The sequence below is a fragment of the Ochlerotatus camptorhynchus genome, unplaced genomic scaffold (genome assembly GCF_037179485.1).
Source record: "Ochlerotatus camptorhynchus isolate MF236.1 unplaced genomic scaffold, CSIRO-AGI_Acam_v1.1 ptg000085l, whole genome shotgun sequence".
Taxonomy (NCBI): domain Eukaryota; kingdom Metazoa; phylum Arthropoda; class Insecta; order Diptera; family Culicidae; genus Ochlerotatus; species Ochlerotatus camptorhynchus.
The window spans coordinates 3,253,336-3,272,236 of NW_027040575.1; the positions used below are offsets into that span (position 1 = coordinate 3,253,336).

General features: G+C 39.0%; 1 protein-coding gene across 1 annotated transcript in view; it reads left to right on the forward strand.

The window, feature by feature from the left end:
- Ypel (Yippee-like) overlaps positions 1-18,901 on the forward strand; it is a 258,675-nt gene that overhangs the window by 55,826 nt on the left and 183,948 nt on the right. Inside the window, exon 2 of the mRNA XM_065218371.1 lies at positions 11,144-11,170. The gene's annotated coding sequence lies outside the window, so the exon portion shown is untranslated. The remainder of the gene's footprint in view (positions 1-11,143; positions 11,171-18,901) is intronic.

An 18,901-nucleotide genomic window follows, 5' to 3' on the forward strand; every position in this document is an offset into this window, starting at 1 on the left:
CCCTGCATGGCTGGAATATTTATTTTTTAATTAAACACCCTGAACCTTGAAGATTTATCTAATCCAGGATCATGTAATTTTCTAAGCGTGAAATCTTAAAAAATCTTTCTGTGTCCACGATCTCGAAATGTTTTATAGATAAAATGAATTCTCTTATAATTTCTTCCATAATACTCTTGAAAATCTTCTGCATAACACTCTGAAATCGTCTTCATATGATTAATAATTCAAGCAATTCTAGAAGAATACTCCTGAAAAAATCACTTGGAGTTATTCTCAGCACGCACTTAGTATTCTCTTGAAATTTCCATGAAACTACGATATGAATTCCTTTTTAGGTCTACTCAGAAATCCCACTAATTTCTTGAAAAGCTCCTCATAATTTCCTTAGAACTCTCTTTTGAATTTTCTAAAAATTATCACCGGAATATCCTCGGAATACTCATCAGAATTCCTTAGAAATTTTCCTCAAAATTTTGTTAGAACTGTCCTTGCAATTCAGAATTCAATTCCCTTGAAATTTTCCTCGGAATTACCTTAACACTAATATGTTCACTAAATACTCAGATTTGTTTACTACCATGAACATAAATAACTACATTGTTATTTTTTTGTTTAAAGAGTACAAACGCTCAGCTCAGTCGGTAAAGGCGCAGCTACGATGCAAGTTCATGCTGAAGGCGGCTGGGTTCCCCATCCCGTCCGGTCTATTAATTGTTCGTGTCGGAAAGCTCTCAATTGAAATGTGGAAGTGCTTTAAAGAACACTAAGTTGAGAGCTGGCAATAAGCTTGAAATGCCTACTACATGGTATTTTTAGGAAATGAAAACAGTTTTTTATTTGTCGTGGATTAGTATTTGAAATCGCGGATTTCTCTTGGGAAATCGCGGATTTCGTGGATCAAATTTCTAAAATCTTGTAACAGCCCTGATTCCGGATGGTAGATAGATTAGTTTAATAACTATTTCACTGCGCGGTGCTAGCGTGGATGTGAACTTTCTGTATAGGTTTTCTTGAAATCCTGACCATTAGAGTGATTCAAAATTTGAAATTTTCGCTCCACAATACTTAAACGATTCCGAATCGGATCCTGACTAACCTCTCAAAATTTGAACCCATTTGGCAAGAAACTGAGATGGCACAAACCATTTGAAGTTTGTATGGGAATTACTATGGTAAAACCAAGATTTTTGTTCATGTCTATCTAATAATTCACCATATCGGTCTGCTTCAAAAGCTTTCATCTGAAATTTTCCCAGCTACAACTTTGCTGAAGACCACTTTTTGATTAAATGCAAGGATCGAAAGTTATCAATAGTTCAATGCGCTGATGTTTTATGATCATGCTCAATCAACTGCTCAGCAGGCAACATTGGTGTTTCTGGGGCGTTGAATAGTACACAAAAATCATGGTTACTATGTCACACTGCAAAATACAGTGTTGCCTACAGAGCAGCTGCTTGATCATGTCATAAGTTTACCAATCTCTTAAATAATTAATAACTTTTTCCTGTCTCGTTTTACATAGAAACGATCTTCAGCAAAGTTGTAGCTAAGATAAATTTTCTATAAGAATGGCTATCGAACTGTTCCCTCCCCTAGACTAGTTTTTGCACCTTGCTGTTGGTAGGCGGGCTTAGTTTCATGCTAGTGGAGTGTTGGAGACGGTGGGTTTGTGGCTGGCGTTGCTGGCTCATGCCGCGATAGAATGGCGCCATGGACAGGCAATGGGGATTACTAAGCTTCCCCTCTCTGATGAACCACTGCATGAGAAAACCAAAGATCTAGTGATAGTATCACACTTGTTACTCCTTTGATTGAGAGCCGCGTCGTAGTACGCTTACGTATAGGCACTGACGTTGGGTGTGATACTGGCGGGTTTTGCCGCAAATCGCTATTATTTTATTTATTTTTACGCAGATAGATTTATTTGGGTTTGCAAGGGAATTATACTATTGAAATATTTCAGAAAGTGCCCAACGGTGCTCCTTATACTTTCTCACTACAAACTTATAAAAAGTGCTCATAGACTTTATTTACTGTGACTGAAATTGAGGAAATCTAAGCCGTAGTCGTCGAAGAAGCACTTGTCCACGAAGCTACGAGGTTCCAGAGATATTGGATCAAGAAGTTGACCGTAGCACATCCCAAGATGGCCGACAGTTTTAAAAAGGTACTACGTGAGCCTCTCACCAGAATCCGCCACCCGAGGCACAACTGCACAACTCTCCTTATCGCCAAGGACAGTAATATGGTAGACCTATCAAAGTATGTGCCAATCACCCGCTCATCGAGCCTGTAGAGGACCCTTAGCAGGATCGTTTGTGTCAGTAACGACAATCTCACTGATAATGCAAGTAAAACATACGTGGCTCAAAAGACCAGGCCATAATTGACGCAATCGCCGTTGGATAGGCGGTGTGCAACTAGCTAAATCTGAGTCCATTAGGATACTGTCAAAAGTATTCATTCAATCATTAAGGCCACTATCTAGTTTGATACCTGTATACCTATATAACAAAACAAATCAGTATCTCTGAAATCTTGGGTGTTTCTTTTTTAGTTTGAGACTAGTTTCAAAATGTTAACGTTATCGCTGCCGTTATCGACGGTTATCGATCAACAACGCTGCACTGGAAACTTTTGACGGATTTTTTCATCCACTACAACCGCTCAGACGTTATGGTTAATCACAAAGGCACCAAGGCAGTCGTCATCATTGACATCGTTGTTCCATTGAACCGTAACCTGGAAGAAACAAATGGTTACAAAATCGCTAAACGCCGTCCGTTAGCCGGGGAGTTGAAGGCTTCAGAAGGTGAGAGTCCCGAAAATTGTTCCTGTCGTGCTCTCAGCACCTAGAATTATGCCGAAGCAGCTGTTGTAGTAAAGACAGAAGATGAAACATGAATTTAATTAAAATAAATCCTCGTCTTTTCGGATTTAAGTTTGTGTAGGACCACATTTTTCATATCCGGTTATAATATTCTGTGTGTCCTCTAGGAAGTGTTCAGAATCTTATGTGAAGCAAAAATCATACGAGAAAGGCACTTGTCTCCGATAAGTTAATTAATCTTTTTTTTTTTTTGCAAGATCTAGGTACATGTTTTCCTTAATTTTTCAAAATCTACCCAAGCAAAAAAAAAAAAATAATGTTAGTACATTAGTCCGACCACACATTCCGCCACTTGGAGAGTTCACTGATCCAGAGCATGCAGCTCCACGCGAATCATATCCCTTGTGTGTCCACGTCGATATTCGCGCCTGACTGTGGAAACTGAAAATAAGTATGATTTATGACCTAGCCGGGTTGTATCACGCACAGACGGTCATTATACTGCATGTACCCGAATGATTGTGGGTTCATCTTGTATGTATGTAGAGCTACGTTCTCCCGGCAACAATTTGATAGAAATGTGGCTTGCAATATCGGTCGTTATTGTTGCGGTGGCAGCAGCAGTAGTGCTGGTTAGTGAACCTTTTATTACTGCTATGAACCACTCTTACCAAGGGTTTGCTCGAGTTTGTGTAAAGTGGAATCCAAGTATAAATCTATATTTACGTAAGCTCCGCCGGATGAGCGCGTGGAAAGTAAAAACAAACCAGAGGATGCATATTAAGCACCGCCGTCGTTGGTGTTCAACCGACTAACGATTCAAAGGGAGATGACCGCCTGATGCACCGGAGAGGCGATACAATATTTGCAGATCGATACGGTGTTGTTGCCTCCTGACTTGATTCATTCAGTGGAAGGTCAGTGTCATTGCGTGCTGAGATTTATTGTTTGGCGGCACGTTAAGAATTTCATGAAACTATACGTTGCATGGTAGGAATTCATACAAGTATTGCGCAGTTCGTGCACTAATCAAAGCTGTGGGGTTGTTATCTAATGAGGAATGTAAATATGCATGGACTCGTCGCCAAATGAGATTGTTTTATTTATAATGGAGATTCCATCGACTTTGCATGGCAATAAGCAGACACCGTATGGTAGATTAGCTTTGTTCGTGTACGGTATTAATGAAAATAATGTACATTGAATGAATCACTTGAAGGGCTGTAGGCCAAATGTAGACCAATGCAATGTCAAATGGTTTGCGCATGTTCCAAATGATAGCCATAACATTCATACCATGTCACACTTGTAACGTCTACTACTCTGGGAGTCTGATTTCTCTCTGGGAAAATATCCGATTTTGATAACCATTTGGAAGTACCCATAAATTGATTGATTGATTTATCTTTATTAGGGAGGCTTTCAGCCTGGGGCTGGTTCGCCTCCAAGCAAGTACCCATAATTATCACCACGAGGAAAGAAAAGAGGATCTGTACTGGGGCGTGCCGTTTTGAGAAATATGTGTTTAAGTCTGTGGAAGAAATGCTGGACTGCAAACTGAAGATTACCAACTTAAGTATTTGATGCAAAGTGATATAAACTGATAAAAACTAGAGTATCAAAACACAAAGAGCAAGGAACAATGTAGGCAAAATGCTTGCAAAAGTTAGTCTGCAGCATACACGTTTTTTTCCTTAATTTATTTTCCGTCGATCTTGTTTTCTGTGCTGAGCACCAATGCTGCCGACGCCAGGGAGGCACAGCTCCCACACCTGGACCCTACCTATCGACCCATCAACTCATGAACCGGGGACCAACGGCTTGATCAGAGATTTAAACCTCAGAACATCCCGGCGGCACCGACTGGGATTGAACCCAGGCCTGCTGGGGTGAGAGGTAATCACACTTACCACTACACCACCGGCTGTAACGGTAGTCAATTTCCGTTAAATTATATTTTTGTTACTTTTTCTTGTTTATTTTAAAAATTAATTCTTCGTCGGTAATAGACGATTGTTGTGTATTGAGAACGCTTGCGCAAAAAGACTAAGGGAGGGAAACGGATTCGAAACAACTCATATGTCATTAGCCAAATACATCCGTAGACCATAGGTCCACCGTTGTATAATTGGCAATGCACCCGTGTACTGAATGGGAATTGTGGGTTCGAATCCCACCGGTGCCCTTAGATTTTTTCGCAAATTTTCTCACACGCACGGCTCTTGCCGATGATATGTGCTAACCTCTCAGTATCTTCTAACTGTCGCATATAACAAATAAAAATTGACTTTCAGTCGCTAACCTAAGTTAATTAATATTATTAACTGAAATGGATTGAAGCTGAGCTAAATGAAACAGTTCGTAGTTTGCACCTTGTATGCAAGTCAGTAGTCTACGTGTAAATTGGTTAGTGAAAACGTATTGCTTACATAGATTCTCCGAAGAGTTTCACTAATCGTGTTTTTCGTTACTTGGTAGAGAAAACCGAATGGAACAGTCCCGTAATTTGTTAGCAGTAGAAGGGAACAAGACTGAGAGACCGAGATCGAATGAAGAGGGAAGGAGATACTTCATTTGATCTCTCACTATCGTGACTAACGAAATCCGTTGAACTTCCATTTCCGGTAATCATACCTTGGGAGTTTTCTGAGTCGGTAATGATACCTTGGAACTTTCCACTTCGATCCTGACTGTGGTAGAAGAAGGGCGCGAATGATTAGTTTTGTTCCGCGGTGTGATTGGTTAGTGCTAAAAAACGTGAAGTGTCCTCAGATTAATTCAATCATTTTAATGTTCCCCGTATAGGCTAGTAAAGTTAGACAGATTTTTAGTGCGGTAATTGTTGTGCTAGTTTTGTGAAAGCGTTAAACCAGGTAAACCAGTTTACGAAATTTGTGTGTTTCAATCATATCTTAATTGTGTCGTTTGCACGGTCAACGGCTTTCCTCGTGTTTGCAATCCCTTTAGTGTTCAACGGCCAACAAAGCGATCGCGACAATAGCGTTGCCTTAATTGGCCTCGCCCAGCGGGTTGTGTCTCGTCGCCAACCCTACCACGCTCTAGAATCACGCTTCCCGGTTGCCTATCGGAAGGGAGTTGCCTACCTCACCAGGACACTCTGGCTAACGTCCAGCAAGCCACTGTCCGCTGACTAAGTTCGGCAACCCGTCACCAAGACCGGTTCACGGCACCACGTGCAAAAAATAGCATCGTGGAATCTCAAGCGCAGTAGCGAAAGCCTGCAAAGCTCGCAAAGACGCCCATATTCATCAGGATTCATCATGGCAAAGCTCGCCAACGTGAGCTTTCAAAAGAACTGTAATTAGCGAACCCACACTTGCATACAAGGCCGTTAGCACGGACACACAAATGATAGCGCACTAGGCTAATAGTTGATCGACCGCACTAGTCAGATAGAGGGAAACAGGAGTTAGGCCAGCCAAGACCAAGATTTGTAAATATGTAAATAAAACTATAGGTAACTGAATAAATGTAGAATGAAGTTGTTCACTCCCAGAGTAAATAAGTGTTCAGTATTAGTAATTTTTGATTGAGAAAATCTGAAGGTTGTTTCACGTTTCGTTCATCATGTTTAGTTTTCGTTGAATTGGTTGTGTTACTCGTCTTCTAAATCAGGCTTGTATTGATGGGTTTGCTTTGGATCGGTTTTCGGTACTGGAAGTTTTTCGGACTCGTTAGTTAGGATCTTGGGATTTCGGTGGGTATGCTCACTCCTTTCTTGAGTCACTCGGGTATGTTAGTCTTGTTCCCGGCACTGTTGATTAATTTTAAAACTGGCTCATTGGGCCAGTATCTAGCCGGGCATCTTGAAACACGACAGGTGGTCCTCTTCACTCGGCCATCCGTTTAATAAACCTCTCGGGAACAAGCAACAGCACCGTAGCTACCTCGGAGCCGCTACATATTGGCGCCCAACGAAAAAAAAAAATTTTTTGGTGTTTTTTTTTTGTATTTTTTTTTCAAATGAAAATGAGTGTAGTTCGTGTTAATACAGTCCATTTTTGAGCTAAATTACATGTTTAGGTTACGAAAAATTAGTGTGAGTTTGAATTTTCTTTCGGATTTCAGTGAATTCAGGCAATAACTTGGTAATTTATTACGGAAATTGGTGTGAACTTGGTTGATATTGCACGCAGGTTTCACTATATAGGGGAAACAGCCCTATTGTTGCGGTACGTTAGCAGCGTTAGAAGCCTATTGTTGTGTATGGAGGTCTTCAACAATTGGGCTGTTTCCCCTACATATTATAGTACATACTTATCTTAAATTTGGTGTTTTTCATTTATCTAATTTACTGCTAAGTTGTGATTGAATAGAGTTTGTTATTTTCTTCTAAGGGTTACGTATTTTGGTTGATTTGTGGAAAATGGCTACAAAATTCCCACGTGCAGCACATTTGCTAAACGATGAGTTGAAGTTGATTATGGGGAAGAGTGTAGTAAAAGTCTTGAATCGAAACAAAGACTGCTGAGAAGGTTATTTTTGTAGGGATGCTAAAGAGAACAGAGTTGGAAGGAGATTCTTAAATTCCCGTGGATTTCGCGTAAGTGTCTCTGCTTACGGGTCCGCCCTTCCGTTTTTGACCCTTCATACAACGATATAGTGAATTCAGATCGGTAGCTCAAATTGATCTTGCTATTAAGTGGCTATTAAGGCATACAAGACAAGTCTTGAAGGGATGGTGGCTACCTTACATACATACATACATGCTAAAGAGAACAGAGAATATCGATCGACGTGCTCCATTGTTCAGGAATGTGAAGTATTCGCTCAGAGAATTGAGGAGATTAATATAGCTTTAGATCAAACTAATCATGTGAAACTAGTTTCCCGTCTAAAACATTATTATTAGAGATCAAAACGAAGCAATGCTCAGACTGACGAAGCAGAAACGATAAATAATAGGTTGTTGAACAGGATAAACGCTCTACTGATTGCGAATAGTTCGCTAACCGGCGAGCATCACGAACACGAACGAGTCGGTGTCCGAGTTGACAAGCAATGAATCCGCTGACTTTGAAATTTCGGATGCGGAAATAGGTGCTACAGCATTGAAAAATAAAATAAAAGGGAAGAAATCAAAGAAAAAACACAAGAGAATGACGATGACTGCGCAAAACTCGAACGTAAGGTTCTAGGTCTCGATTGGTTCAGATGGTGGAACTTATTACCATGCTTCAACAGGTATTGAGTCTCAGTCAGTCCTCACAGAGAAACCAATTACTACAGCAGCCGAGCAGGACAGTTCAGGAAAACCGAACAGGAACGGTACCTAAAGGTGGACGACCGCAGGATTTACAACCACAAAATGCGTATTCAGAAGCAAACCCAGTAGGACAGTTAGGAGCGGTTCAGACGCAGTACGAAGGCTTGTTCTCAGTGAACGATCTGGGAATTAATTCTGGATGAAACATTGTGGGAAAGCAGAATAATCGTTGGTTTCAGGGATACAACCATGGAAATAACTTGGCAGGATTTTCTCCCCAGGGACCTCCAAAAAATAGGGATCGTAGGAGCCTCATTCAAAGGGGCCAAATCCGGGAGGAAATTTCAATCAGGAGTTTCAGGAACATCAAACGCGATACAACACGATCGGAAACCAAAGGGGACCATTTGCCGAAATTAGTCAGCAATGGTGGCCGAACGGACTTCAAAGAGATGAACGCGATAGTGACGGAAGTAAGCAAACTCAGGATTTTCCTAATCCTTCGGATGTTCCGATACCGAGAGAACCGTACGCAGTATGACAGGAAAATAGAAAAATGGACCATTTTCTCTTCGGGTGCTGCTAGGTCACCAACTTTAGAGGACTTCATTTACAAAGTGAAGGTTCTGGCTAGCATTAATTCCTATGGACTGCTTAATCAGCCACATTCACCTACTTTTGCGTGATGAGGCATTAAACTGGTTCTTTACCTATTACGATGCTAGCTGGAATTGAATAATATACAGGTTTGGCAACCCAAACCAAGACCGAGGAAATCGCCAGCAAATTTACGAGCGAAAACAGCTGAAAGGTGATACCTTTGTTGCCTTTGTTACAGATATCGAAAGATTGAACAAGTTGTTGACCAAGCCTTTGATGCCGCAACGAAAGTTTGAAATAATCTGGGAGAATATGCACCAGCATTATCGGTCTAAATTCGCATGCTTCCAAGTAAACACTTTTGATGAGCTAATCCAGTTAACCTACCGGATTGATGCTAGTGATCTAAGATTGCACCCAGTTGGTTCAAAACACGAAGTTCACAACATTGAAGCGGAGTCGGAAGGGGAGATTTCAGACGAGGAAGAGGTCAATGTACTGAGCAGAAGGCAACAAAGAGCAAACGGGTTTTCGAATCAGCGAGTACCAGGGGTGGAAGGATTGTTGAGCTCACCGCTGTGCTGGAATTGTCGGCAAAACGAGCACTTTTGGAGAGAATGTAAGGAAGTCAAAACAACGTTCTGCTATGTGTGTGGAAATTCTGGAAAAATCTCAAGTTCGTGCGAAGCGCATCCAAAAAGAAATCAGCCAAACCAAAGGTCCAATCCGGGACCAAATTCGGGAAACTGAGTTCGGAATGCGGAGATGTGAACCCTAGCATTCATCAGAAACCCTCTGTATCCACCAAATTAGAACCGTATGTTGACCCAATTCAAAGTCTGCTAGAAGTCAAGATCCAAACTAGTCAGTGTCGCCATGTTAAAGTCAATATTTTCGGTATAGAAACGGACGCTTTACTTGACTCATGAGCCAGTATTAGTGTGGCTAATTCACATGAACTGGTTGATCGTCATAGATTAAAGCTTTTACCATCGCCGGTAAAAAATTGCACTGCAGACCACATACAGTACTCTTGTGCAGGATACGTTAACGTTCCTATTAAATTTAAAAAAAAATCCAATGTACTATCTGTTGTTATTGTTCCTGAGTAGGGGAAATGCAGGTAATGTCGGCCTAAGTGTCCCTAATTTGGGCCCATACATAAATTCAGCAAACGACTAAATTTTCAATAGCGACCAAAAATATCCATTAGTACCGTCCCAATGACGCGTTCATCTAGATAAAATTGATAAATAGCAGATTTTTAGCGATGGGCCCAATCTTAGATCCATAGGCCAACATTAGAGACATTTCCCCCTGTATAGGAACTTAATATTGGGAATAAACTTCTGGAAAGAGTTCAATATCAAACCGATGATTCAGTTGAACTCTACCAGTGTTCGAGAAACCAGAGCCAGATGATTCTTTGGACATTCCAGGTTTAGACTTACCAGAACCATCAAAAGCAACACCGGAGACGATGGAAACGGGACACCTTCCAGTTGACGGAGGTCGTTCGAGAACTTCCCTGTACGATGGAGAATAAATTGGGACGGACTACCGTTCCGATTCAAATTTCGGACGATTCAAATTTCGGACACTTTCATTTTTAATTAAATATTACATCCAGTTAGAAACAAAGTAATAATGTTAGATGATCGTGGAGGGCACTAGTCAAAAAAATTTAAAATTTACAAGACATGTGGATCATATGCGACCGAGATAATCAACGTTGAAAAGTGTCCGAAATTCGAGTTTAAGTGTCCGAAATTTGAATCGGCACGGTACTTTAATACAACACTAGATCGTGCTTCGAGCCGAGGTAAAACCAAGAAGACAGCCTCTATATCGTTGCTCTCCCTCCATTCAAGCTGAAATGGATAAAGAGATTGAGCGATATAGGAAGTTAGTATTAGTATTTATTTATTATTATTTAGCTCGTTAGTCGTATGTTATTTCGTCATGATAAGGACATGTTGGATTCCCTGATAGAAATACATATTCTGTAAAATATGGTATCATGCGAGTAACGACATTTATTTTCACACATCTTGGCACAACTTGGTTCAACTGCCTTCTGCTCATACAGTGTATAAATGAATTTACGGCAGTTGTAGCGGTGTTACATGTCCATTTTTCTTCAAAGATAAACAATGCTCTTCGGTACCAGTTTTTTTTTTTTTAAATATCAACAACTTGAAAAGATCTTTGTTACTGTATCGTCTTCAGGGGAGTCGAAAAAATTTCCAACCCGAAAGATTTCCTCGACTGGACCACGAATCGTACCCGCCGCCTTCGGTTTGGTAACTAGCCTAGACTGAGGCCCTCTTAAATGGATACACATGCTATCTATTGGTCTAAGATTATTGGACTAACTATAAATTTTACAATGCAACTATGAATTGTATACCACTGTAAAACAATAATTTTCAATGTAAATTTGCAATTTAAATGTCATTTTATTTTTATTCTATTTGCAGGATCTCAGCAAACATAATATATAGAAGGTAAGGTAATACAATCATCTTAGTTTTTTTAGAAGTTAAAATTGAGCGAGGACCATATGTGATAACTTCACATATGTGTTACTCCATACACAAATCTGATTCAGAAAGCTTTCAATTTTTGTTTTACCCAACTTTTTAAAATGGTACAGTAGACAAAATGTTTTCACACGTAAATTTCCTTTCCTTTTTCGTGGCTTAACCTCCGTTGATTAAACTACTGTCTATAGTTATTTGCTCGAGATATCATCCAACGCACTGCTTGTGAGCTTTAATCAATGTACAATTTGTTGAAGTTTTCTTCTGCCTAAAGTTTGAAATTTGATTGAAATTAAGCTTCGCTAATTCAATTCATGTCTCTAAACGTAACTGGGATCATGTGGCTCCTTCAAGTGGAAAATCGAATGATTCGCCACGCTGTTGGCATGCAAATTTTCTCCTATAAATAAGTAATCCGGATACTCATCGTTGCCATGATTGCAGACTGCATAAACTTGCACTAGACGGACGAGGAGCCATGCAATATCAGTAATGCAGCAGTATTGAGAATGGTGAGTGGAGGTGTGTTCCACCATCAGCGTCATCCCATCCAAACATATACTTGTTGTCATGCTACTCAAAGGAGCTTTATATTTAATGGAAAAAAGTTCTCATCTTTCAAGAAACGGAAAAGCTTTTCGTACATAGATAGCCTTATGTGGAGGGGGTGACGGCGTGGCTGTTGTCTGTCCTGGATGGGTCGGTTGGAAGGGTGTCCTCAGCTGTCATCGCTGTTGCAGTGTCGTTAAAGCAGACAGTCCAAGGATACTGCGAAACAAAGAAAACTGCTGCTGGTTCGATATGGCGCATCCTAGCAGCTGCACTTTTCAGCAACTGTGGCAATGTGTTGGTGAGGATGTAATACCTATGTATTATATAGTTTCACAGATACTAACAGTCTCTGTTATCACGTTTTGACATGCCACTATCACCAATACTATCAACGTGCATCGCGCCATGCGATATCCTGGTACAAAGTGGAACAAAGAGCATCAACATGAAGTGCACTTGCAACCACTTTCTTTCATGCGTTCGCATTGCTATGGTCGCTATGCACAACCAGGTGCATCATAGTGGTTGACCTACATAGCTGCAGCGATTCTATATACTGGAATATCCAGCGCAGAGAATTAGGTCAATCATTGCTTCCTTATTGTGATCCTGCACGAAACCACGGAAATTTTATGTTGCTAGGACGTGCAACAGCATTAATGTTACCTACCAGTGTGCTGTACATCAAATTATAGAAAGGTGAAATCTATCATTTTCTTTAGGGTATTATCTAATTCTGTTGTAGCTACGTAGATACAATTAAAATACTACTGATTTTAATCAATCTTTGTTTTTTGTATGGATTCGATAATGTTAGACTGTATGGAATTTCGTTTGTTCTAACATTTTTTTTCAAAAAACACATTTTTGCATCTCAAAACTAAAAAAAAACCTCACTTAACATTTGAAGGACCGATCATATTGTGTAAACTTGTATGGCCCTTTTCGCGCGAACCGAAGTACGCCCACGCAAACCACTATCAGGAAGGGGAAAATTGCAAAACTAAACTTAAATGTATTTTCGTTTTAATCACAAGGCTAAATTTTGTTGTATCTGTGTCGTGCACAGGTTGCACATGGGTAATTTTAACCCAAAACATGCAGTCTTCTAATGTTAATATATCAGGTTCACTGGCCCCACAATTATGGATCACTTTCATTTGATAAATTGTGAGGTCAGAGTAGTTGGATACATAATTTTATTCTTGATGCGGCTTTAGAAAGGTTAGAGTCTTTTATAAAAATTCGTTAAGCCTGAAATTTCTACTTCGATCGGAAATTGTTTTAAATCTCTGATCTCAAAAATTCCCAGTGCCCTAGAATTTCAAAAAATTGTTTGAGTTCAGTATCTTCAAAATTTTAAAAGTACAAGATCCCGAAAATGCTAATTTTAGACATTTGATTTATTTTTAATTAGGAATGTTAAAAATTCGAGCATTTTTACTATTTCAAATAATCATCTATCTTCGGGATATTCATATAAGCTCTCAATTTTTTATGCTAAATCTTATCTGAAGTATCAGAATCTTAATGTTGACCAAGTCTGATATATTTTGGAACCTTTCACAGGATTTGTTTAAGAGTTTCTAAGAAATCCATCTTAGGACTCCGACTCTCTATGGTAATACCTACATAATGTTCTTCAAAACACTCTAGAAATTATCTAAAGAAAACTCTTGACTTTTCCTCTGCAATTCACTTCGAACTTCTAATAATTGTAGCATAATTACTTTTTTTTCCTTTGTTTATTTCCAAAATTACTTTTAAAATCTGCTCTGGAATTCCTCAACATATCATTCAGCACTCTCATGGAATTCTCCATGAGGTAAAAACTGAAATGAAATTCCAGTCAGAACTCTCTTAGTAGTCACTCCTTAGAATTCCCTTTAAGTTTGCCTTAAAATTCTCAAGGTAATGCTACGAATTTCCAGAATCATTAATATTTTCTTCTAGCCCATGAAACTTGAAAATTTTCTATGATATTTGATATTGATATTTTTTCAAATCTAGATTCTCAGAAAACATTTCATGATCCGAAATCTGAATCTTCATTCCAGAATCTTTAAAATTTGTTCCTGGAGAGGAAGGATGCCATCACCAAGCCAATTCTGTTACCAGTTGGCAAAGTGGAAATTTGTAAGCAGACGATTGCAAGAAATTCTAGAATTGGTTTTGGAAACTAGCACTTCTCCTCAAAATGTTTAGTACCTTTAGTTAAGTGGAAACTGATATCAATATATCAATTTGACAACCATGTGGCCAGTAAACGGTTCTACAGATGTCCAGAGGTTCCGGGAAAATGAAAAATTGTTGAAAATAGTACCAGACATTCAGGATTTGTTTTACTCTACTCAACTATAATAATTTGTACAAAAATGCAATGGTTGACTTTCATTATTGATTGACAGTAATGGATCGCTCTGTTTGGACTTTTTCATTACTTTTTAATATAAAATGCTTACGTTTAATCCAATTGAATGTTCAGTTAATCCATCTTAAAATAGATAGTTTAGTGCTATTAATATCCCTATCAAAATTCAATATATCCGCACCGTAGAGCTACACTCTGTGTTTTCACTGAAGCTACACTCGAGAACGCTCTCAAGTGTACCTTCAGTGAAAACACAGAGTGTGGCTGTACGGTGCGTATATTTTAAATTTTGATAGAGAGATTAATAGCACTAAACTACCTATTTTAAGATGGGTTAACTGAGCATTCAATTGGATTTATCGTAAGCATTCTATATTAAAAAGTAACGAAAGAGTCCCAAAAGAGCGATCCATTCCTGTTGATTGATCTACTTTTATTAAATATTTATGTTTAATGTATTTTGCGAATACTATACAATGTGTGCTAAAATACTTAATTGTAATGTTTTGTGAAAAGATATGGGGTTTTCCCGCCATTTTGAATCAATTATGTCAACTCAGAAAGGCTTTTCTCCATTCCATGTTTAATTTTTTCTATGTTTTATTTTATTTATAATGAATAAATTAATTAATATATACCTTGATGTAATGTAACCTCAATATAACGTAACTCGGAACAATTTCTGAGATCGTTAAAATATGTTATATGTTAATTGATTTGGAGTGTAATTGACCACTTTGACGTAATGTTTTAATGAACCTTCAAGGATAGCAAAATTGAAATTCGTAACATCCCCAGGCAAATTTGAACACATTATTTATTGACTAATTTTTCAAAATTTACTTCGTAGACGTAACGTCGATATAACGTAACGAAACGAAAAATTAAGTTTGCATAAAATTTGTACCATCAACATAAAGATTAAATTGTGTCCCACATCAAATTGCATCACGAAAAAAAAAACGCTGTAGAAAATTACCTAGTTGGCCGATCCTTTTCAAACTTTCAGGCAATAAAATATAACCCACTAGTAAGCTTTTGGCGTATTTATTTCATTCAACTTCAATACCATAACCGTATGCTCGCACCTTACGCTTAACTCCACTCATTAGGTTCTGTACAGCATCTGGCTGCAGCTTCTTCTGTACGGAAACTTACTTTTTCTTCATGTCTCTCTCAGATTTGACCTCCTTGGGATGCTTCCATAGTGCCTGCTTCATAATAGCCGGATTTTTTGGATGGGCCTTAGTTCCAAGGGTTCATGTCCATGGGTACGAAAGTGACCCCGTTGGCTTCGTACCACTCCAGGGCAACATTTGAATAGTGGCACGAAACTAGATCCGGCCAACAATGTTGCTTCAACAGAGGAAGCAGACGCTCCTGTAGACACTCCTTGAGGTAGATCTCCCCGTTTACAGTCCCGGTAGTCACGAACGGCGCACTCCGTTTGCCACTTGAGCAGATCGTTTACCAAATCATGTATTTCTTGGCAAACTTTGAAAGTTTCTGCTTCCTTACTTCCTACGGACCATCAAACTTGTGATGGGTGGTGAAGAACAGTAACCCCGGAAACTGCCGGAAGTCCGCCTTGATATAAGTATCATCATCCATGTTGAGACAATGAGGCTTCGTCAGCATCTGGGTGTACAGTTTCCGGTCCCGTGACTTTCCCACCGTATTTTACCTTTCGTCGTGAAGCCTTCTGCCCTTTGTACGTATGCAGTCGCTCCCGGTCCTTGGCTCTCTGAACGAAAGACTTGGACAGAGTCAACTTTTTGGCCACATCCTTGACCGAAGCATTGGGACTCCGCTTAAACGCTTGTGATCCTGATCACTATTAATAGAACATTCATTCTGACCGCATTTCTCCTACCGTTCGATGCTGAAAGTTTCGTAGTAACGTTTAATCACACGACTCACCGTTGACTGCACGATTCCGAGTTGTTTTCCGATGTCCCGATGAGGGAGTTGAGGATTTTCCAGGTGCTTGTGCAAAATCAATTCGCGACATTGCTTTTCGGGTGACGCCATTTTTCCCAACTTTCGAAAAACTGACAGTGATAAAAATACAGTGTAAACAATACACTCTACACTACTTCTACACAAATTTTCAAGAGAAAATACCCAATGGCTAATTTTCTACAGCGTTTTTTCGGTGATGCAATTTGGGGACACCCTTTATTCTGCTGGATGGCCAGTTTGCAGGATGGTGTTTTTTACAAAATGTTTTGAATCCTCAACATTTTGAAAATATATCAGCATGTACATCAGGGTGGTTCAAGTATGTATTGCAGATCAACACTTTCTGCTCTCAACTGCTCTTTCAATCTGTATTGATGTCTTCAATAAGTGTGCCAAATTTGCATGAATTGGGTTGTGACTTGCTTTTGCGAGAAAATTTTAAATTTTGAATGAGAAACGAAAACGGAATGAAACTATGCCAAAAATTCAATAACAGCTCAATTTTGATGAATAATAATAATAAATAATATTGTGTGCTAATAATAAAAATCAAAATGTTAAAGAATTTCTGAATAAATACTGATTTTAAACTTATGGTCAAATAAGTACAACAATTCAGATATCCGGAGGACTGTTTTCCAGCAACCTGGTAGCAGAATCGATCAAGTTTTAGCATATTTCCTCTGTGCTCAAGATTGTATAGGATACAGATTTAGGAAAAAAAAAGCGTTCTCCTAGTCAACTTTTAGGAGTTGACCATGATATGATAATGGCATATTTCCTCAATGATCATGATTGCTTGCAATTCTGAAAAAAGCATGTCTATTATCTGGAATTGACATTTTTTCCAGTGATTCCGTATATCCACAGAACCGTTTTCCGACCACCCGGTAGCAAAATTGAAATGTTGATGGCTTATTTCTTATATGCTCATGATTCTGTGCAATTAAGATAAAATCGCGGATCTCTAGGTCTACATTAATGAGTTAACCACCCGGCAACGGAATCGATATGGTGATGACATTTTATATGTACTCATCATGGTATGCAATTTACAAAAAATTCGCGGATCTCTATGTCTGCTTTCAGGAGTTCACAATTTTCTCGGTGATTCCGGATATCCAGAGGTCCGTTTTCTGGCCACGTAGTAGCAGAGTCGATATGATGATGGCATATTTCCGCTATATTCATGATTGTATGCAGCTTAGAAAAAAAATCGCGGTTCTCTAGGGCTAATTTCATGAATTGACCATTTTTCCGGTGATTCCGGATACTCACCGGACCATTTTCTACCCGGAAAAGGAATCGATATGGCACATTTTCAATATACTCATGATTGTATGCAATTTACAAAACATTACAGATCTCTAGGTCTACTTTCAGGATTTGACCATTTTCCCGGTGATTCCGGATACCCAGAGGTCCCTTTCCTGGCAATCTGGTAGCAGAATCAATTTGGTGATGGCATAATTTCTCTATGTCCATGATTGTGTGTAATTTAGAGAAAATCGCGGATCTCTAGGTCTACTTTCAGGATTTGATCATTTTCCCGGTAAATCCGAATTTCCCGTAACCACCTCTCACGGGTTTTCCCATCCCGACCGGCCAACCACTGATCCAATAAAATTCCTGTCTTTTTCGTTTGAAGGTCCTTTCAAAAAGTGGTTCAATCTTGAAATTTGGTAACCTAATTGCCGTGAACCAGTCATGTCAACATGTATCGACACGCATTTTGCTCGGGACTTTTCTGGATTTTTCCATTCCGGATGGCCAAGCACAGATCAAATCGGGCTTCTATATGTTCTAAATGAAAGAAGATAGCCATACCTTTCGAATGGTGCCAGAATCATAACTGGTCATTGCATTGTTGATATGAATCGACACGCATTTTGCATACTTTGAGGAAGTTTCAATGTCTTGGGATTATGTCAGTTAACAGACTTCAAAATTTTTTTTTATCATATTTAAAATATCGGAGACTTGGGAAAGCTTTGGATATTACGCATATAAAAAATGTAAATTCTAGTAGTTACCTAAAATTTTTAAAATGTTTCAAGATTCTTGAACTTCCGAAATTTAAAAAAAAAATCTGTAAATTTATTAAGCTACTGTATTTGTCGTAGCATTCTCCCTGAATGCCTCTTTTCTGATATTATGATTATGTCAATGACATAAATTTAAAAATATACATAAGGACTGTTCATTAATGAAAGTAGACACCTGTTTCTCAAAGGAAAATATTTATTTTCGAACAAATTCATAAGTTTACTTTATATAAATGAAAATCAACATACATATGACCGATTTCACGTGAGTTTGAATGTTTACTTCTCATTTCTGAAGAACGCTCGGACTTTTCTCTTGATACCGCCCATTAGATTCTGCACAACTTTCTTCTTAACTTTTCGTTGTGCTGCAGACCAAATTTTCTTAAAGCAGTCCACAGAGCCATCTTTCTTATTGCCCAGTATCCTTCGATAGGACGCAGCTCACAGCAGTTTGAGGGATTTTGGAATTTTTCGACAAAATCGACTTTTTCCTTCTTGAGCATCTCCAACATAGCAGAAGCTTAGTGAGTAGATGCCAGATTCGGCCAAAACAATGGAGGATCCCTATGCTTCCGGTAGATGGGTAGAAGCTGTTTTTTGATGCATTCTTTTCTGTAATTTTCACCATTGATTGTACCGTTGTGAAATACGAAGAACTCTTCAAGCCACAGGAGCAAATGACTTGCCACACCAAAACCTTTTTTTTCTCTAAATTTTTTGGCTCGGATGTATCGCACATCATCAGGCACATCTGTCCTCTGC